General features: G+C 43.8%; 1 non-coding gene across 1 annotated transcript; it reads left to right on the top strand.

Annotated features, from left to right (window-relative positions):
* Window positions 1–22,248: 22,248 nt before the first annotated feature.
* Trnas-cga (transfer RNA serine (anticodon CGA)) lies at window positions 22,249–22,323 on the top strand. The gene has a single exon. It is a non-coding gene; the product is annotated as a tRNA-Ser (tRNA).
* The last annotated feature ends 311 nt before the right edge of the window (window positions 22,324–22,634 follow it).

Here is a 22,634-nt window from a genome sequence, read left to right as displayed (position 1 = left end):
GAGGGAGACCCAGAGATGAATACACTAAGCAGATTCAGAAGGACGTAGGTTGCAGTAGGTACTGGGAGATGAAGAAGCTTGCACAGGATAGAGTAGCATGGAGAGCTGCATCAAACCAGTCTCAGGACTGAAGACCAGAACAACAACAAACTCCGGATAATTCCGCTACGGGGCGCTGCGTGAGTGATTCGCCGAGTCGCGTCCTAGCTGCACGAACCGCTAATATCTGTTCTTTGCGCGGCAAAAATGTGTTAATTCAACACTGTTTACAAAGTACTTGCGGTGCCTCATAGCAGCTACTACGTTGTCAGTGCAGTTCTTTCGTTGCCTTCTTGCCGTGTAAAAATTTCTGGGTAGGTTTCAACATGTCTTATTGGACCATTCTCTTGTGAGTGTTTGTGCCACAGCGTTGTCCTGTGGGAGCAGGAAGGGTTAGTTGACCTGACCTGGCAGGCTGACGCCAGGTAAAAGCAGTGCATTGTGATTTAATTTCTCTAGTAAAAGGCAGTTTTCGGCAAATTTGCTAACAAACAGGTTGAGTGGACAGGCTGTGGCTATTTTGGCAGTGCAGCTTTATTATAATAAGTGATTTTACGCATCTGACTTCAGAAAGCTGCCTCTATAAAAGTTAATAGCTCTAGAGTCTCAACACTAATTACAATCCACTCAATCCCGCGTCCGGCCATCTTGATTTAGGTTTTCCCTGATTTCCCTAAATCGCTCCACGCAAATTCTGGGATGGTTCCTTTGAAAGGGCACGGCCGCCTTCCTTCCCAGTCCTTCCCTAATCCGATGAGACCGATGATCTCGGTGTTTGGTGTCTTCCCCCAAACAAATCAATCCAATCCAACCCACTCAGAAAAAGGCTATCAGCTTTCCCCAAATCGAGTGGGATTTTTACTGATGTCTACCAGTAAACCACGAGATTTCCCTTTATTAACCAGGTATGTATGATTGTTAGTTTTTCCGTATGTGTAATGGTCTAAACGGATCTGAGAAAAATAATTGCGCCCATGCAACGGAAAATGCGTGATTCGTAAGACCATACGAAAACAGAATACCATAATTCTTTCTATTTTTAATTTATTTACTTAGCAAAAACATTTACTTGGGTTGTGAAAATCTATTTTTCTGTGGGAATATATATTATTAAAAGAAGGATGCAAATCAACATTACGTTTCTAGAATGAAATTTTCACTCTACAGCGGAGTGTGCGCTGATATGAAACTTCCTGGCAGATTAAAACTGTGTGCCCGACCGAGACTCGAACTCTGGACCTTTGCCTTTCGTGGGCAAGTGCTCTACCAACTGAGCTACCCAATCACGACTCACGATCCGTCCTCACAGTTTTCTGCAAGGTTCGCAGGAGAGCTTCTGTGAAGTTTGGAAGGTAGGAGACGAGGTACTGGCAGAAGTAAAGCTGTGAGAACGGACCGTGAGTCGTGATTGGGTAGCTCAGTTGGTAGAGCACTTGCCCGCGAAAGGCAAAGGTCCAGAGTTCGAGTCTCGGTCGGGCACACAGTTTTAATCTGTCAGGAAGTTTCATATCATAGCACACTCCGCTGTAGAGTGAAAATTTCATTCTAGAAACATCCCCCAGGCTGTGGCTAAGCCATGTCTCCGCAATATCCTTTCTTCCAGGAATGTTAGTTCTGCAAGGTTCGCAGGAGAGGTTCTGTGAAGTTTGGACGGTAGGAGACGAGGTACTGGCAGAAGTAAAGCTGTTAGGACGGGGCGTGAGTCGGCCTTGGGTATCTCAGTTGGTAGAGGACTTGCCCACGAAAGACAAATGTCCTGAGTTCGAGTCTCGGTCCGGTACACAGTTTTAATCTACCAGGAAGTTTCAACAAAACTTGGTCTTATACAAACGCAGAAAGATCTCCTTACTGAGATCTATTGTGATGCAATTTGACATGATATTTGGGGCAAGAAACAATTATCTCCGCAGCCTAGCCTCTCCACAATAGTGAAGGAAACGTTTCGGGAAAGGAATCATGTAATCCGATAGTTGAGACTAAAAAATTACGTTATTACTCGACAAGAGAATGAAATTTTCATCGTGCAACTATCAGTAATGAAGAATAAAGAGAGAAAGAGATCGGTACAAAGTTGGCCCCATCTGCAAAACAAGGAAATATCGATGAAATACATCACACGGTTTCTCGTTTGAAAAACATAGGTTTCACCACAGCGAGTGCAAGCAGCTGCTACGAGAATAATTTAATGTAAGACCAACCACTCGCCACGTAGAAGCTTGATCTAATATAAAGTAACACAGGCATATCTCAGAAACACTAAGTTTTATTAAATGTTAGTCCACACGCACATATCGAGAAAGCAAAGCAAAGACGCTGAAGGCGATACACTAGCTTTAAGAACAGAAATTTCTGGTCTAAGGCGCACTTGAATTACTTAATGGACAAAGGGCTGATGCCACGTCGAGGATCACTTACAAATCACTGCCTTTGCAAAATAAACGGAAAATACGAATGATTGCTAACTAACAGTTCCGCTAACGTTCAAAATGTTCGCAACTAAATGAATTTCTTATTCATGGAAAACAAATATTCCAAAGAATCCAAGTTCTACAACATTTCGCTTCTACCCACTAGGAGCAACTGACGTCTTTCCCTTGTCTCCAGAGGAGAGCTGGCTCCGTGGGGCCGAGAACCATCTCACCCTAAGCCGGCCAATCAGAGGGCACAGTTATTTGTCACGAACTAGGTAACGTTGTAGCTGGTAGCCCGAACTTAGAGGGATAACATGTAATTTGCCAAAATTCAATCAGGAGTTTCGTCGGGGATACCTCTTCAAAGTAGCAAAGGATTGTGTAAGAAGTGAAAGTGGTGAAGTTGGTACAACCACTTGAGAGAATAAGGAAAGAGATTACTTTGGCCTCTACAGAGCATTCAAACTGCTGGCCCATGCGTTCGAGAACAACGAGCCATCATGGCTACACCAGAGGGCCTACAGAAGTGAATGTAAAAAAAATAAAGTCTTGCTTCCATTCTCTCTCACTAACCAGTCTGCAATTAGCACAGAAAATTATCTAGTCATACAGGCATGTTAATGCAAATTATAGATTGATGAAATAATACTATATATTGGTTAGCAAATAAGAAAATTGAAATAAAAAAATGTGTATGGTGTGCAAAATGTATGATAATGAATGCACGTGTTTCAATATGATATGCAGTTAAAATTTTATATAATATAGTGTGAAAAATGTAATTATGCAGCCAAAGGCATTCGTCGACACTTTAATGCATTGCATTCTGCGGAATTTAGTAGACACCAGAAGTGGGCTGTAGGACGCCGATCGTTAGCCAGCAACGTGGACGCCTTATCAGTAGCATCAAAGATGCTGTGCATCTGCCGTACTGCTTTCGGTTCGGCCGTGTATCATCTTATATTTTCGTTGATGCAAGTCATCCTTAAGCGCTGACCGTAAATATTGCATTCAATGCCGTGCATTGCAGGAAATCATAGTCCAGCCTTAAAAGAGATACGACCACTCCAACCACACATACGGAATTCTGTGTAGTCATTGTTATGAATTTCATTAAAAATTACTGTTTAAATTTTTTTCCATTGCCGCTAAATATATAGGAACTGACTCACTGAAAAAGAATTTTTCATGAATGTATTCTGGTATCCACAACATATCACAGAATGCAGTCCACTTATGTGTCAACGAATGCCTTTGTTGCTCAAGTACATTTTCACATGTTATATTATATAAAGTTTTAACTGTGTAACATATAAATTTTTATTTTATGTGGTGTTACTTCCTATATATTTTAACTCTAATGCACGAAACGTTTTACTATGGTAGCTGTGTTACTGGCGATGCTGGACGATGGTTACACGGGTTTTCTGCAGCAAATGGCACTGCATAAAATGTTGGCTGTCGACACTGGAGAATGACGCAGAACAATCGCAAATATAAATATCATACACCGCCAGACTGAAAGCAGTATGGGTGCAATGTATCTTCTTTGATCGCTGTCGGTAAGGCGTTTACGTCGCTAGGTAGCCAGCGGCGCCCTACAACCTATCTTTGGTGTACACAAAATCCCACAGAGGCCGTCTAGTAACATACTGCCACTGGATGCCCAGTTATACTTTTTGACATAATGTTAAGTAAAATTTTAACTGCATGACATATTAAGTGTTGCTTACAATTAACTAACGAAAATACCCATTGTATTAAGGTTTATATTCATGCTGTATGACATGTATCGCATACATTGTAAATACTCGGCAGTCGACATCAGTGTCAGAATCTGATCCATACAAGTGTCTCCACACGTGATCACTGGATATAACATCTTATAATGTATGTTTCACATCATGTTAACTACATTACATTTTTCGCTCTGTTATGCTGTACTCTAAATTTCAGAGGGTGGTCCCAAAGATGAGGCATGTTGGGTCAAAACTGGTCACTACTCATGAAAAAAGTGTACTTACATGCAATCAGCACTGTTGTTTACAATATTTTATTACTACTTCATTGTGATCGCTGCTGCCCTCAACATGTTTTCAAAAGTTAACTTCAAACACAGTTTATGGAGAACTACTGATCTATACCAGATACCAGCATTTACTATGCATACCAGTGGAATATGGTTGCATGTTGGAGTACTTGCTGAAAACAGTGGCGGAAAGGGCGTTTACAACAATAGAGGATGTACAATTAATCAGTTTGTAAACCTACGTTGACATTGTTTACAACAATAGAGGATGTACAATTAATCAGTTTGTAAACCTACATTGACAATTTGGACCTGCTTAATAAGTATGCTTATATTGTATCAACATGTGGTGGCCACAACATTTTGCATCTTGCAACATGGACCCCAACTGTAGATTTTGAAACTGATCGAATAATTATATTTAGCAGCAATGCATTTACTAGAGTGGTAAAATCAAAGTTCTATTATCAAATTCCGCAGGAATATGAATGATATAAGCCAAAGAGGATGATAATGTCTTAACAGTATTTATATGCAGAAATAAGAACTCTCAGCCAGAGCAGTTACAAGAATGGACGGAACTAATTGTTTGGCTGAGCGGTTCCAGGCCCGTCAGTTTGGAACCGCGAGACCGCTACGGTCGCAGGTTCGAACCCTGCCTCGGGCATGAATGTGTGTGATGTCCTTAGGTTAGTTAGGTTTAAGTAGTTCAAAGTTCTAGGGGACTGATGACCTAAGATGTTAAGTCCCATAGTGCTCAGAGCCATTTGAACCCATTTGATTTTTGAACTAATTGTTAAAGGGATACAAGAAAGTGTTTGATAGGAAAAAGATTATGTATTTATTAGAATTCAGAACCTAACTTCTTTTTTTCTTTTTTGCTTAATTACTGGCTGGAGAAAGAATTAGAGGGGTCTGATGTAGATGGAAATTAAAAAGTAAAAATTTAACTAAATATTACTAGGACTATATCAATAAACACTTGAAGGAAGAATTTCTTTTCTGTGTAAATTTGTATCCATAAATTAATAAAGATATTTGTCCCAGAATACTTGTTTTTTTTTTTATTCGTCACCCTGCCAAAGATCCTGAAAAGAGTTCCTATTTAACATAACCTACATGTGTCTTTCAATGTTGACCTTCAAAAGTAGTTGAAAGTGAGTAGTTGGGTGAAGTTGATGAGTAGGCAGAATTAGGAAGGTGAAAACATAGCATGCTCTTTTTCTTACCTATATGAGGTGCAGTGTTAGTAAAAGCGTCTAAAAATTTCAGGTGATGAAAATTCGTTTACTGAAGCACCAGTGCGCCCAAAATTGAAAATAATATGAATCAATATTAGTCAGTGAATAACGTCAATAATTTTTTCTTGCCTAGAAAATGATTCATTGTCCCCTTCCCGCCCTTAAGTGGTGTATTGTGACGTGAAGCATTACTGAAGACCATATAAAAACATCAGGTGATAATAGCGCATTTATTGTGCATAACGTCCTTTGAATATTATTATTAACAATAACAGAAGCTGCCCTCACACCAGAGACAAGACCATCATAAATACTGCGCATGTTTTACTTGCAATATAGTAACTTAATAGCTCAAAACTGTAGTATGTAGTAGTCAGAAAACTTTTTTATGTTTTGAAACTTTCTGGCAGATTAAAACTGTGTGCCGGACCGAGACTCGAACTCGGGACCTTTGCCTTTCGCGGGCAAGTGCTCTACCAACTGTGCTATCCTAGCACGACTCACGTTCCGTCCTCACAGCTTTACTTCTGCGAGTACCTCGTCTCCTACCTTCCAAACTTTACAGAAGCTCTCCTGCTTACAAATACTTTTGAAATATGACAAAACAAAAGTAAGTTACTGGTTTAGCTGTGGAAATAGCTACAGCCTCAAACTTTTTTCTCTGAAAATCTGGAAATACGGGAACAAGCTACCATTTGTTTGCGACACCTACTGAGTTAGCATATATATGTTTAGAGACACACTACTGACAATAGCTATATCAGAAAATCTAGTAAAGAAGCAGACTCCAATTGCTGCGTACATTGCAGCCTGATCATCAGACTCCAGAGGTGAGTTCTTTACAGGTTGTTTAACACATGACACAAGGGTTGTGTCTGACAATGTGTGGATTCCAGTACCTGGAAGGCAGGATCTAATAGCAGTACACACTGTGATCTCATCGTCGAACTCTGGCTAGTGACATATTTGTTCATCCAATTAGTTAATAGGGAGCTTGACTAGAAGTTTGAGAAAATCGTAGCACCATATAGTACCTTAGATTAGGTATTAAATAATGTTCATAATACGATTCTTTAGTGCGTAATTTGATCTAGGCTGAATACCGTTTCCATTATAAAGCAGTGTAAATTGGCACTATTCGCAAAACAACATACATGCTTTATACGTAATGATAATGTGAGTACTATGGCATGTGGAAAACAGTCTGCATGAACCTTGAAACGTAGACGACAGCTAGTCACAAGTTTATGGAGCGTAAATTCCCTAGACACATAGAACGAAGTAGGAGAAAGCAAATGGTGGAGAAGGGGTTCAGAGACCGAAGTACAAGGACAAAGATGGCTTAACAGGGGCATAGGTCGACTTAGGAAGTCAAAGTGGCTACTCTGTGGTTCATAGAATGAATTACCATTGTAATGCTTTTGTTCTAGGCATGGTATGGCACTAAGTTTATGAACTGTGACCCAGAATCACTATAGCTTTACCACTAGCGTGCATCAATGTTACTGCTTGCATCGTGTATCAAACCATCAGCACAAGGTAGGAGATATTACTACACGTTCTGTGTTATCATTATTCACTCTGTCCACGAACAAAATTGGAGAGAGCGATCGTGATATTGATACGAACGACGCTGTTGTGCAATGATCGGCGGCGTGCAGAGTATTTTCCAGACATCGATGCAGACTTCGAGATCAATGGAACATTAATCTCTGTGATGCTAGCTACTGCCATTCACTTCTGACACTGTGCTACCTTTCGTGTAGATAGTGGCGTTCTACTGTACCACTTATTTCAGGGCAGTTATCGGTCGCTCCGAACAAATTTCATTTGTGCCTTTCTCTTCCTCCTTTTCTGAAAATTTTGTTAGCATCTCCTGCAGACGAAGGAGAATTCTACAGAAATTAAAACCGATGAGAAGTGAAGTAACTGTTTCCGATAATATTCTTAAAGGAAGATTCGTAGAGTTCGGTTCTGAATACAGAGTGGTGAGAATGTAGTAGCGGTGTGGTACACAGCTTGCGGCGCAAGCAGAGTTTCGAAGTATGGCGGCATAATTTCCATTAAATCGCAGTAATAGTGAGACGAAAGTGGGGAGTGGAAACTGCGAAAATTCACACTACCGTGCATAATTAGCGGCATGGAAAAATGGAGAAGAGGCGAAGGCTGGTCCCGGCGCAGCGAGGGCTCGGCGAGATGCGTTTGCATAGAATTATTATTAATCCGACGCGGCCCTGGGGAGTTGTGCGTTCCCTCCTTTCTTGCCCTTCCTGCGGAATACTTCCGCAGCAATAACCGAACCTGCTCCTCCTGTATTACGCCCAGAAAGTAAAAATGAAAAGTTTTGTGTTTACGCATAACGCGTTGCGAAAAAAGTTGCTTCGTATATAATCTCACTTCATTTTAAATTTAGTTTTCAGATATGTCTATTTCTCTTGTTGTATTTAGGAATATCTTTTGTCTTTCTAAATTTCTCTCTATATCCAATATACACTGATGAGCCAAAACATTATGATCACCAGCTTAACACCTCGTTTGTACGTCTTTGGAAAGAAATACATCACTTATTCTGCGTAACAGGGATCCGACAGTTTTCTGTCAGGTTTGTGGAGGTATATGACATCAGATTTCTACGCACAGGTCATGTAGTGCGCGTAAATAGCGGGCCGTTGATCTGCGTAGCCGGTGATTCACCCGGGAGCGACCCAGATGGATTCTATACGATTTGCATCAGGCAAATTTGGTCGCATAGACATCAGCGTGAGTTCACTATAATGCTCCTCAAACCACTGTAGCACGGTTCTGACTCCGAGGCAGGGCAATTATCCTGCTGAAAGATGACATCGTCGTCGGGGATGACATCAAACATGAAGGGATGCAGGTGGTTCGCAACTGTCAGCGTTTCTTCGATTAGGTGGTGACCTGGTAAAGATAGCTATTCAACCTGGTGGCACTAATGTGCACTTCGTTCCACAGTTTCAGCGTCATGATCAGTCTCATATTAATGCTGCTGTTAGGCGTGTTAACATGTGGCTGGAGAAGGCGCTGATGGCGGAGATCATTGCTCACATTGCAATGGTGCCACTTGAGGCTATCAATAGATCTGGTTTCACTAGACATGACCTGAATCTCAATAGATATGGGAAGGGGAACTGGCAAAGCTTATAGGTGACAGTGTAGTGTGTGGTCGTGGGAAAATTCCAGTAGTAGTTGGTGTTAGAGCTGCACCGTTTTTTTAGAATTAGCATATTTCATCAAATATAAGAGGTAATAGAAATAAAGTTAGTGGATTGCTTATAGGTGTTGACGCTTACATTATTCGTTTGTCTGAGCACCACTTAAATAATATGACAATTCAGTGGCTGCCTCTACCAGAGTACATATTAGCTGGCTGTTTTTCAAGGAGTTCTTGGCGTACAGGGAGAGTGACCGTGTAGGTAAAAAAACAGTATTTCATTTGAATCTGCAGATCTACCACGACGCTACACTGAATAGATATTTGAATGTTGTGCAGGGGTAGTTGAATATAGTGAAATTATTGTCTTTTATACGTTCCATAACTCTGAATTCAGAGCATTTCTGCTCAAGCTAGAGAGGGTCCTTGGTTAACTTTATAGGAAGTACCAAAAATTAGTTATATTTGGTGACTTCAATATTAATTTTGTATGTGATTGCTCAAGAAAAAGGATGTTGGAAGATCTCCTAAATTCATATGATCTCATGCAGACTGTATTTTTTCCAGCCAGGGTGCAGAGGAACAGTAGCACAGCCACTGCGAATATTTTTATTCGTTCTTCATTACTAGACGGGCATTCTGTTAGTAAAATGGTGAATGGTCCTTCAGACCATGATCGACAATTTTTAACACAGAATGGTTTTTGTATTCTAACAAATGTCATATATAATTTCAAACTAAATGGGAAAACTAATCCTAGGGCAACAGAGAGTTTTTAAACCTCGTTAAGGAAAAAGAGTGGCGGATGTTTATAATGTCGATAACATAGATGACAAATATAATGCTCTTTGCGGGTTGCTTTCCATTAGTACGTTCTAAATGGGGTAGTGTCAGTAAAAGGCAGCCTGGGTGTCTGACTAGTGGGATAAGAATATCATGTAGAACAAAGTGTGAATTGTATCTAATTGTTAAACGTAGTCACAATCGAGCTACAGTAGGCCATTAAAAACAGTATTGTAAGGCGGTTAAAAATGTTATTAGGAAGGTAAAGAATATGTGGTGCCCAAATAGAATAGCTACTTCACAGGATAAAATTAAAACCTTATGGTCAGTCGTGAAGGAAGTGCCTGATCAGTAGCACAAGGTTATAATATAAAATCAGTTCATGGTAAAAATATTTCTGTTACTGGGTAGTCAGATATATGTACGGTATTTAACAATAACCTTCCGACATTGCTGGTGAATTAGGTAAAAACTTAGGTTCTAAAGAGAATCATATAACTCTTTTGGGAAAGGTTTCGAACGCTAGGCATTTTTTATGTAACTAAGGCGTTTGATTGTGTTGATCCCAAAACATTCTTACAGAAGTTGGATGATTATAGAATACGGGGAGTGACTCACAATTGGTTTTCCTCTTTGTTCAACAACAGTCAGCAGAAGGTTATTATTATCCATAGTGTTGAGAATGTCTATGATGTGGGTTGTGAGTGGGACACGGTCAAATGGGGGTGCCCAGATATCAGTGCTGGGCCACTCCTGCTCCTTATTTATATAAATGATATGCCCTCTGGTATTACAGGTGATCTAAAATATTTATGTTTGCTGATGACACTATCTTGGAAGTGCAACGTTGGCATTTTTCAAATAGTGCAGTTCATGACTTAAGTTCATGGCTTGTAGATTATAAATTGACGTTAAATCACAGTAAGACTTAGTTTTTATAGTTTCTAACACAGAATTCAACAAAACGCAACGTTCCAATTTCACAGAATGATTAGTGAAACCGGACAGTTCAAATTTCTCGGTGTTCAGAGAGATAGTAAACTCTCGTGGAAAACCCACCTTCAGGATCTTGTTGAAAGACTTAATGCTGCCATTTTCACTATTGGAATGGTATTTGAAGTACATGATAGTTCGACACGAAAAGTAGTCTACTTTGCTTTTTTTATTCGCTTATGACGTAAGGCACTGTATTTTGGGGTAACTCTTCCCGTTCTCAAAGGACACGAGCGGTTCGGGCAATAAGTGGAGTAGGTTCTAGGATCTCTTGTCGACCCCTGTTCATTAGTCTGGGTATTCTGACATTGGATGCTCAGTGTATATATTCTTCAATGTCGTTTCTTGTTAACAATATCCATTTTCTATAAGCTGCCACAAGAACTCAAAAATCTTAGGAATAATCGAAATTGAAGAGTTTCATCATGGGTCACTCCCTCTATTCTGACGAGGAGTTCTTTGAAAAATTAAGCTTATTCCTATGTTATACTGTTGAGTGCGTTCACATAAACTTATGGGTAGTCTTTTTTGGGTTCATAAACATTTTATTTAATCTGTTATTACTTTTATGTTGTAATTCCGTGCACTGACACGTTCCATTACCTTAGGGATTTGCTTATCAGCTGGGTCCTACGGAACTAGATGTGTAAAACAAAACTAAATAAAACTACCACAAGTCCCATGCAAGCGCAGGAGAATGTCTCCCATAGCATGATACCGCTCCCACCAGCCTGCGTCTGTGGCGCGTTGAATGTTTCGAGTCGATGACGGCTTTTGTGGAGACGACCATCGACTTAGTGTAACAAAAATGTGATTCGCCCGAAGAGCTGGTACGTTTCCATTGATCGACGGTCGAACACTGAGGGCCCCGAGCCCGCTGCAATCGTAACTGACGATGTCGTTGGGTCAACATTTGAACATGTAGGCGTGGTCTACTGCGAAACTTCATGTTGAACAGTGTACCTTAAACGGCGTGCTCCGAAGCATTTGTGCGTGCAGCAGCACTGTGCTCTTTCGGCAGCCACGTCACAGATCACCATCTGCTTCACGGAGCAGAAAAGCCTCCGTACCCCACAATCTGTAAAGAGTCTTGTTCGTCCAACCATCTGGCGTCTATTGGAGATTCCAGTGTCCTTATACCTGTTGCTGTAGATGTTCACGACGGTAGCACTTGAACATTCGACCAGCTTAGCCGTCCACGAGATACTCGTTCACAGGCTGTGCGTAATAATAATCTGCCCTATATCAAAGTCGCTTATCTGAGTGGATTTCCCCGTTTGCATCATATCTTCTCTAGGGGGAATTCCGATTCGTGTCTGCTCCCCTTACATACTTTTGTTACGACGTAACGTTCCCGCAGCGCCACAAGGTGGCATCCAACGCCGCGGTGGGCAGTTGTCATAAAGAATGAGATTTTCACTCTGCAGCGGAGTGTGCGCTGATATGAAACGTCCTGGCAGATTAAAACTGTGTCATAATGTTTTGACTCCTCAGTGTAACCAGACAAGTGAACCATTCAGATATAAACCATCGAAATACAGAGGCCTTTGTTTGTCCTCCTCATCACTCTGGTTCCTACAAAGATATAGTAAAATAGTTTTTCAAAAATACAGGATTTTGTTAAACACTGGATGTGTCAATAAAGAACCAAATCCGGCGCAACAGTGACCTTAGTTATCTAGTAGTTGGTAAACTAGTTTTTACAAAATTATAGGATTTTATTAAACAGTAGATGTGTGAATAAAGAAAAGAGGAACCATCAGTAATTATTGCTCGTTGGTCGCAAGAAGCAAATCCTGTGCAATAGTGACCTTAGTTAATCTTCATATTTACTCATGTTCGGAATATCTGTGAGCGTCTGGGGATTATTATGTCTAGCCTCTGATGAGGGCTCCTGGATATCCTCACCATCACCATTCAGCTCAGGCTATCAGTCTTTGAGTTAAGACCAGACCAGTAGTTAAGCAACGTCCTAGTTTCACTAGTTTCACGAGGGACCATTCAGTACTCACCGGCCTGCCATTTCATCTCTTGCCTGTGGCTTCATTCGGGTGTAGAACAAAGCACACCTCTTGAAGAAGTCATCAAATTCCCTGACCTTTGAGACTCAAGGTATCGCCCAAACAGCTGCTCAACTGAAAATGCGAAGCGAAAATTATTCAGTTTCAGTCCTCTCACAGAGGGAAAGTACCTAGCAGTATGAGGAATTGAACCCGAGACTTTCTTATACCAGACAGATACACGTACACCACTTAGTTACGGAGGCAGATGCCACTCTACAAGTTCCGCTTAATTATACTAGATACTTGTGATCTCTTAACAGCCAATCGTAATGGACACTGAAGAGCCAAAGAAAATGTTACAACTGCCCAATATAGTGCAGGGCCCCAGCGAGCAGGCAAGAGGTGCCGCAACACGACGTGGCGTGGACTCGACTAATATCTGAAGTAGTGTTGGAGGGAATTGACACCATGAATCCTGCCAGGGCTGTCCATAAATCCGTAAGAGTACGAGGGGGTTGAGGTTTCTTCTGAACAGCACGTTGCAAGGCATCCAAGATATGCTCAATAATGTTCATGGCTGGGGAGTTTGGTGAACAGCGGAAGTGTTTAAACTCAGGAGAGTGTTCCTGGTGCCACACTGTAGTAACTCTGAACGTTTGGGATGTCGCATTGCGCTGCTGGAGTTGCCCAAGTCCGTCGGAACGCACAATGGACATGAATGGATGCAGGTGATCAGACAGGAGTCTTTCGTAGGTGTCACCTGCCAGGGTCGTATCCAGACGGATCAGGGACCCATGTCACTCCAACTACACTCGCCCCAGACCATTACAGAGCCTCCACCGCCTTCAGCAGTCTCCTGCTGACGTGCAGGGTCAATGGACTCATGAGGTTGTCTCCATATCCGTACACGTCCATCCGCTCGACACAATTTGAAACGGGAATCGTCCGACCAGGCAACATATTTCGGTCATCAACAGTCCAATGTCAGTTTTCACGGGCCCAGGCGAGGCGCAAAGCTTTGTGTCGAATGCCATCTAGGGTACACGAGTGGGCTTTCCGCTTCGAAAGCCCATATCGATTATGTTTCGTTGAATGGTTCACACGCTGACACTTGCTAATGACCCAGCACTGAAATCTGCAGCAATTTGCGGAAGGGTTCCACTTCTGTCACCCTGAACGATTCTCTTCAGTCGTCGTTGGTCACATTCGTGTAGGAGCGTTTTCCGGCCGCAGCGATGTCGGTGATTTAATGTTTCACAGGATCCCTGATATTCACGGTACGCTCGTGATATGGTCGTGCTGAAAAATCCCCATTTCATCGCTGCCTGGGAGATGCTGTGCCCCATTGCTCGTGCGCCGACTATAACACTACGTTCAAACTCACTTAAATCTTGATAACCTGCCATTGTAGCACAGTAAGTAATCTAACAACTGCGCCAGACAGTTGTTGTCTTATATAGATTTTGCCGACCGCAGCACCGTATTCTGCCTATTTACATATCTCCGAATACGCGTGCCTATACCAGTTTCTTTGGTGGTTCAGTGTATAATTTTCTTTGCATGGCTTCTGTCATCACTGTTATTAATACAGGAGTGATAATCCATCGCATCAGTATTTCTTCTTACTTTGATTAGTCTTCCCAGCTATCAGTGTTGAATACTGTCGAGCGAATGATAGAGTTGATCATGATTCTACTTGACAGCAATTGCGATACATTGGAAGTCTTTGTTTTCTGTTTTATAATGAAGTCTACACCATTACGGGTGGCGAATCATCCACTGAGTCATTTCTCTTTCCACCCATGTTTCTATAATGAGCTAATGGTTGAAGGCGGGCTTCCTGAAGGGACCACGACGGTCGAGGTTGGGTCGGAGGCGTTTATCTGATGGACGAATTTGGTCGATTACCGTTTTTACTGGTGAATTTTTCGATCTCTTCCAGTCACTTTCACTATTCAAGACCGGTTCTACAGGTAGGTGCATTATTTTCCCGAAAAATTTGCCCTTGCACAGTTGCACAGGGTTTACAAACATCATGCAGACTGAACGTTGGCAGTCACATATTCCGAAAAATTTTATTGACCATGATAGAGTATTTCTTAGAAACATTCTCCTGACCGTAACGCTCGACTCAACAGTTCGTAAAACGCGCCGATCTAGTTAAACTGAGCCCCTCGACCCGTAAGTTTGTGATCATCTCTACTTTGTAAGTCGGACAAAGCTCAATCACAGCAGCAATGAACCAAATATTTAAAAACATGTAAGTTCCTCCCTGTCTAGTTTGCCTTTACACATCACTAACACACAACTTCTAGTACCCTCCCCCCCGCCCCCACCCACCCTCCTGGCCATCAGGTCCAAGGATGAGTCAGATTAGTAGGCATCGAACCTCTTTGTACTTGTCTGGATATATTTCTCCGAAAATATCACTTGGATATTCACAGAATCACTACCGAATTTTTCGTTGCATATTGACTGTGTAAAAATCTGAATCATAAGAAAGTGATTTAGTCTAATTAGTAACTGTAAACTAATGTATAGTTAATGATATTCAAAAAACATATCGAAATAGTGAGAGTTCAAGAAGATGTTTTATTTTTAACGCACCTGAGAACAAGCAAGTGTGTGTATTTGATGGCGGAATTATAAGACCTGCGAGCACGAAACAATGACTTTATAATTTAGCGTATTACATGGATTCAGGTATGACTTGAGCTAGGTTATTTGAATGTTAGTGTGCCTTTTGACATATCATAACATGAGTAGCGTGATACGGACTTCTATGACAAAAATTTCTAGAACATTCTGTTAAACGTTCAGGCAAAATTAAATTGCTCTTATTATGCCGGGACGTTCACTTACAGAGGTGTGTGTGACACTACAAACACTCCCGTAACTCATATTTGTATCTCGTTATTGATTTCCCTTCAGGATCGTACTCGGATGCCGATCATGAAGAATAAAGTAACAAGCGTAAAAATAGTTGATTTCTTCAAACATACAACAAAATTTGAACAATATATAAAAATGTAGTTGTAATATCATGTGCCAACTAGCAGAGTACTCATTATTGCTCAGGTTTATACTTCCGCCTGTCTGCCCACCTCCTTTCCCTCTCTGTTCCCTTATAGATCTTGAATAAGTGATCATTTGTTGTATTTCAGACGAGCGATTTATATTGTGAGTACATTTTCGTGTGTTTCTGAGCCCTCGAGACAATGCACTTCCCTTGGAAGACTGGCACAACAGACAGTAAGAAGATCAAGGTTATTTAGTATAGTGAGACAAATTAGACAAGGCCTTAAACACAGAACTACACAGTTTCAGGGCTTCTATATTCATACAGACATTCTTTTTAATATTATGTACTTGACCGATAAATGTCCCTAAATGCGATTTCAATCTGACTAAAGCAGTTCAATGCATGTGATGAAATTTGAAGACTCAACCTATATCATATACCATAAATTCTACATATTCGGCGGCAAATAGTCTACTTTCTCTGACATAAATTCAGAGTAATTTATTTTAAAGTTAATATAAGAACAGATTACATGAAAGTAGGAGAGTATTAAATAACCACTACCACTTAGGACGCGATTCTAGAAACCATTCATCTATCTCCTCGACGAAGTACCCGTGATATTGCAAGCAATTCCAGACATCTCAAAGACTGGCTTTTGAAGTATAGCAAAATGAAGAACTGCGTCCATAACGTTACACATTACTAATCACCAGCGGCCAGTTGACCGCATTCGATGAGCACAATTTTGTGAATGGATTTTGCACCACGTGGAAGACAATGAACATTTCAGAAATAACGTGGTATGGACTGACGAATATAGCTTCACTCGTGGAGGTATTTTCAACCTCAACAACAGCCTTTATTGGTCAACCGTAAACGTGGCTTTCAGCCTCGCTTTGGCATAAACCCGCGGTTTAGAATCGTGGGAGGAGTACTTTTGGGCCCTTGCCTATTACTCGACAAGCTGAATAGGTCCCTGTATCTTCGCAATATCTTGCCTGACGCCTTAGAAAAGGTTCCATTAGGTATTCGGCGATAGCTGTTGTTTCAGCATGATGGTGCACTGCCACACTTTGGAGTGAATGTGCGTAGCTGTTTAAACGACGTTTTTATATGGAAATTGATTGTCCATGGAGGTCCAAAGTTCGGGCATCGACGTTCCGCGGAACTTAATCCACTACATTTATATTTGTGAGGAATTTAAAGAAACAAGTTTATAGTCCCCTTGGACGTGCAAAACCTAATAGCTAGCATGCATGCCGCTTCGGCTATGGTGGATACAGGTGCGTTGCGTAGGGTCCAGCGAAGTACACTCCTGGAAAAAAGAACACATTGACACCGGTGTGTCAGACCCACCATACTTGCTCCGGACACTGCGAGAGGGCTGTACAAGCAATGATCACACGCACGGCACAGCGGACACACCAGGAACCGCGGTGTTGGCCGTCGAATGGCGCTAGCTGCGCAGCATTTGTGCACCGCCGCCGTCAGTGTCAGCCAGTTTGCCGTGGCATACGGAGCTCCATCGCAGTCTTTAACACTGGTAGCATGCCGCGACAGCGTGGACGTGAACCGTATGTGCAGTTGACGGACTTTGAGCGAGGGCGTATAGTGGGCATGCGGGAGGCCGGGTGGACGTACCGCCGAATTGCTCAACACGTGGGGCGTGAGGTCTCCACAGTACATCGATGTTGTCGCCAGTGGTCGGCGGAAGGTGCACGTGCCCGTCGACCTGGGACCGGACCGCAGCGACGCACGGATGCACGCCAAGACCGTTGGATCCTACGCAGTGCCGTAGGGGACCGCACCGCCACTTCCCAGCAAATTAGGGACACTGTTGCTCCTGGGGTATCGGCGAGGACCATTCGCAACCGTCTCCATGAAGCTGGCCTAACTTCCCGCACACCGTTAGGCCGTCTTCCGCTCACGCCCCAACATCGTGCAGCCCGCCTCCAGTGGTGTCGCGACAGGCGTGAATGGAGGGACGAATGGAGACGTGTCGTCTTCAGCGATGAGAGTCGCTTCTGCCTTGGTGCCAATGATAGTCGTATGCGTGTTTGGCGCCGTGCAGGTGAGCGCCACAATCAGGACTGCATACGACCGAGGCACACAGGGCCAACACGCGGCATCATGGTGTGGGGAGCGATCTCCTACACTGGCCGTACACCTCTGGTGATCGTCGAGGGGACACTGAATAGTGCATGGTACATCCAAACCGTCATCGAACCCATAGTTCTACCATTCCTAGACCGGCAAGGGAACTTGCTGTTCCAACAGGACAATGCACGTCCGCATGTATCCCGTGCCACCCAACGTGCTCTAGAAGGTGTAAGTCAACTACCCTGGCCAGCAAGATCTCCGGATCTGTCCCCCATTGAGCATGTTTGGTCTGCGTGTCCAGCACGAACGCTGGTCCAACTGAGGCGCCAGGTGGAAATGGCATGGCAAGCCGTTCCACAGGACTACATCCAGCATCTCTACGATCGTCTCCATGGGAGAATAGCAGCCTGCATTGCTGCGAAAGGTGGATATACACTGTACTAGTGCCGACATTGTGCATGCTCTGTTCCCTGTGTCTATGTGCCTGTGCTTCTTTCAGTGTGATGATGTGATGTATCTGACCCCAGGAATGTGTCAATAAAGTTTCCCCTTCCTGGGACAATGAATTCACGGTGTTCTTATTTCAATTTCCAGGAGTGTATGACTCGGAGAGTGGCGAAGTGTTTCCAAATACAAGGTGGTCGCTTCAAACACCTTTTACAAAGCGAACGTTGCTCGTACATGTACTTACCAGGTCTGTGAAGGTAATCCTGGACGTTGAACGTACAGAATGGAATTACTGTGCATTTCATAATGCGCAACGTAGTGTAGCCTATCTGTTGTACTTTTGTACCTCAATGGATACAGATGATGTTACTGTATCTGTTATTTTCTATTGGATTTATTTGTGTCATGGGCAAACAAAGTTGTCGATTACGCCTGTAAGAATTTCATGTTATGTCTCAAGGGTTAAACAAAGGTAATGGTAACAGAAACAAATACACAAGATACCGCATTGTGGTGGTGTAAAGTGGACACAATTTGATGCTGTAACTGAAACATGATGTGCTTGGCGCGACAGCGACTTGAACATCAGTGAGTCTGTCTGTCTATTCCTCACGACATCGTCTCATCTCACTTTTTTTTCATCCTAAAAGCTAACGATGACGGTTGTTTGCCAACACTTCAGGCTCCGCCCACGAGCAAAAATTAAATACGCCTCTTAACGTTTTATTAAAAAAAGCAAAAGATAAAGGAAGGTTCCCAATACTTTTATTATATTTTATTAGTTTTTTATTTTTTGGTTATGTTCTTATTTTTAATTCTTTTTTTAACTTTTTTAATTTTTTCTTCTTTCGGGGTGTGTCCAGAGCAGCCTGACGGCGGGATGTCCTTGTCTTCTTCTTGGTCAGCGAGGGTGAAACACCCCATAATTACCGTTGATGTCCCTCATCTGTGCATCATGTGCTACATCTCAGTTCTTCTCACGCCCACTACACCCCAATGGTCTGAATGGCGCGTAAACAACGACTCCAAGTAATTCGTAATTTGCGCCGTAAAACGGTGTAGTTGCTTGTTAAATAATGCCGAAAATCTAACAACCTTGTAACGCTCTCACTAAAAAAGTATGAAGTGCCATACCCTTAAACCACACCGTGGCGTTGTGAGGAGTAACAGGGAAGTAAGTGACGTCGGGATTGATCATTTCGGTGGGCTCTACGGACTCAGGTTTCCGTCGCAGCGTTGTGTGAGGAGCCAGCAGTCGGCAGCCGTACCACAAATGAAACGGTGCAAGTCGGTGTCGACAGCGGCGCATCTGTTGCAGAGAGGGTCCTCGGCAAGATGTATCATGTGTAAGCGTTGTGGGAAAGTTTCAATCGTTATCACATATCACAGTGCCCTGACCGTGGTGGGAAGGAAAGGCGAGTGTATGTTACTCAACACCCGTCTCCTGCCAACCGTCGGGTGGCGGCGTTCGACAACATTAGCGGGTAGCGTCCGTAGAAAGTGGCGGTAGAAGCCCTTGGTTCTAGGATCGCACGTGCTCGGTAGGACATCCAACAGCTGACTCATGTCGACCAGATAGGTGCGAATGTGACACAGTGCTGGCGTGATATGCCCAACAGGAATCGACGGCAGGAGGGACGGAGGCACCACCTAATGAATCATTGTACCAGAGAAAGTGTCCTTGTCCGAAATACGTAGGCGATGCATCGTCCGCCGGAAGAGAGCGCGCGCCCTGTTGTGTACGTTTATCATTCCAGTGCTGGCTGCATGTGTGGGCAACGCTAGCGTCGCGTAACGGTTCTTGAACACCCTACCCTTACTGACGAGGTGACCTAAGGCAGCCTGGAACTTGGCAGCCATTGGGACAACGTGTGTGTAATGATTAAGTTTCGGAGCAAGGTAGACGTTGACAAAATGTACCGGCATGGTCAAGTGTTGGTAAGCTATGGAGACGACCTAGCGTGCGGATCACATTAAGTAGTCTGCGATACGTATCTGCTACTGTACGCTACTTTTTCGCACAGAAGGTCACTCCCAAGTAGTTCATCACCGTGACATTGGTAATAAGCACTGGCGTAGTCATATTTAATCCTCTGCCCACATCCATTTAGTGTGACTTTCGCAAGTTGATACGGCTTCTGGCCACCTCGCCGTATCGCTGAAGCCACGCGATCGCCGTACTTATATTTTCTGACAACGTCGCCAAGAAAACTACATCGTCCGCATAGGCACAACATTTAAAGTGCACATTGGGGAAGCGAATGCCCTCCAAACGCTGTCGTAAACCATTAAGTGCATGCTCGACGGCAACGGCGAAGAGAAAGGCAGACACAAGATATCCTTGTCGCACTGAGCGCTAAATAGTGAACGGTGCCGAGCGATAGCCATTCGCCAAGACTGTGGAACGGGCTCCGTGGATGAGACGGAGAACCACACCTGCCGATACGAGGGACGGCCCCCATCTTCTCTAAGACAGCATTCAAGAAGTGGTGCTCAACTCGGTCAAATGCGTGGTCTAGGTCAACTGCCACGAGGGCGCCTTCTAGGCGACATGCCGACATGAGCACCACAATATCTCTATACGAGCTTAACGTCGTGTGTATATTACTGCCACCTCGCAGACATGTTTGATCGAGATGAATGGCATCCCTGCCAATAGCGAGGAGGTGGGCGAACAACTTGTAATCCGAATTCACTAACGTCTAGGGCCGGAAGTCTTGCGGTGTGCACCCCCTGTTTTGTTTTGGCACAGAAACGGGGGTGGGGGGTGGGGGTGGAGGGGACGCGAAAGTTCGGATCCAGCAGTTCACAGCACATCTGCCGTCAAACTTCCCCCATCAGGTAAGAAAAGGTGCAATAAAATTCAAGTCGAAGACCATTAGGTCGAGGGGATTTGTTTGTAGCGCCCGGCTCCAGGGTCTTGTGCATTTCTTCCCACGTAAGGGCACGGCCTCCAAGAATGTGGGGTCGCCTTGCGCCCTACCCGAAAGTGGCATGTCGTGCATGACGCCCTCAATGTCATTGTCACGCCATTCATCTGCTTGATAGAGAGTGCGGTAATATTCTGTGAGAGCACGGGAAGTGGCGTTGTATGTATCTGCGCGTTGGCCGTCTGCAAAAATAATTGCTGTCGTGAGTCATCCCTTACGGTGTCTCCGTTCTCTGATGATGTGATAAAGAGAAGCACGTTCCTCTTGGATGGAATCTTGCAGCCTCGCACGAACTCGCGTGCCGTCCAATCTGTCAGCCGTGTTCTGCAGAAGCCGTGCCTGTGTCGGGTGGACGGCCATTTGGCTCTCTGGCGAAGGCTGTAGCGGCGCTAGTTCTCGCAAGACCGTGTAGTAAAACTCAGAGGTCGATCGGAGCCGAAACGCCCTGTGTCGTCCATACGCCCTGAGCGTGCGGTGGGGTACGTCCACAATCGAGTTGTGGAATCCGCAGTACCAGACGGGGCATACAGATTCACAAGGCGGACTGTGCCAATGGGGAGCGCAAAGCCTCTCGCTGCTGGCAAATACTGAATATCTGTTGGCTTGATGACATAGCGTAGTACTATGGCCGTACCACCACCACCGTCGGAAGTTGGGTTGACGAAAGACGCTTATCTATAAACATCCAGGCGCAGATTAGGCCGTACCTCTTGAAGGAACACGATATCAATGTCGGCCGCCAGAATCACATCCTTCAACAACTGGGATTTGAAACTTCCTGGCAGATTATAACTGTGTGCAGGACCGAGACTCGAACTCGGGACCTTTACCTTTCGCGGGCAAGCACACAGTTTTAATCTGCCAGGAAGTTTCATATCAGCGCACACTCCGCTGCAGAGTGAAAATCTCATTCTGGAAACATAATCCAGGCTGTGGCTAAGCCATGTCTCCGCAATATCCTTTCTTTCAGGAGTGCTAGTTCTGCAAGGTTCGCAGGAGAGCTTCTGAAAAGTATGGAAGGTAGGAGACGAGGTACTGGCAGAAGTAAAGCTGTGAGGAGGGTCGTGAGTCGTGCTTGGGTAGCTCAGTTGGTAGAGCAATTGCCCGCGAAAGGCAAAGGTCCCGAGTTCGAGTCTCGGTCCGGCACACCGTTTTAATCTGCCAGGAAGTTCCATATCAGCGCACACTCGGCTGCAGAGTGAAGATCTCATTCTGGAAACTGGAATTTGATCATGGAACTAATGCCGTTGACACTGACGGTTCCTGCCCGATACACCTGGGTCATTTATAGTACGATGACGTATCCTGCTGTCGTTTAAGCCAGTAAGCGCCACGTCTCCCGTCCGACCGTCGCTGCCACCCACACCGTATATATTATTGATCGGCTGAGACCAGATGCTCGCTCGACTATCGCCAGCCACGGGCTTCTGGTTGTCCCTCAAGTCTGATATCATTCTT

This window comes from Schistocerca gregaria, chromosome X, assembly GCF_023897955.1.
Source record: "Schistocerca gregaria isolate iqSchGreg1 chromosome X, iqSchGreg1.2, whole genome shotgun sequence".
Classification (NCBI taxonomy): Eukaryota; Metazoa; Arthropoda; class Insecta; order Orthoptera; family Acrididae; genus Schistocerca; species Schistocerca gregaria.
This window is presented reverse-complemented; position numbering and strand designations above follow the sequence as displayed.